Source organism: Cucurbita pepo, chromosome LG05 (assembly GCF_002806865.2).
Source record: "Cucurbita pepo subsp. pepo cultivar mu-cu-16 chromosome LG05, ASM280686v2, whole genome shotgun sequence".
Taxonomy (NCBI): Eukaryota; Viridiplantae; Streptophyta; class Magnoliopsida; order Cucurbitales; family Cucurbitaceae; genus Cucurbita; species Cucurbita pepo.
The window spans coordinates 7707634-7708145 of record NC_036642.1 but is presented as its reverse complement, the minus strand read 5'-3'; positions in this window follow the sequence as shown (position 1 = coordinate 7708145).

The window sequence follows — 512 nt, the reverse complement described above, 5'->3', positions numbered from 1 at the left end:
AACATAGTTTGATCGTTGTAAAAGTTCAAGGTAAGTAAAAGAACTAAAATTCTAAAAGGTCTTAAAACCAAAACATAAAACATAACATCGCTAGAGAAACGAAACCATGTTAGACGTGAATGCCATAAATAGATCAATCACGATTGCATGCTAGGCTAGCACGATGTCATCTAAGGCTAGCCATGTCGTCGTCCGTGCTGAGAAGACGTCCAACCTGCCAGCACACGAACAAACTGTGGGTCACAAACCCTGAAGAGTTGTGGCAGAGTCTAGGGTGGGAGAAGGGGTCGTGGAGGCCCAGCTATTAGCGTAGAATTGTTGGTTGTGGCATAAGGTAACTCTAGAGTTCATGGGTATCCTGTGGGGGGGTTCACCGACCGGAATGAACATGCTGAAGAACAGGGTGCTAGGCCTGCCATCCTCGTCAAGGAGGTGAAGAACTCAAAAAAAAAAAAAAAAAAAAAAAAAAAAAAAAAAAAAAAAAAAAAAAAAAAAAAAAAAAAAAAAAAAAA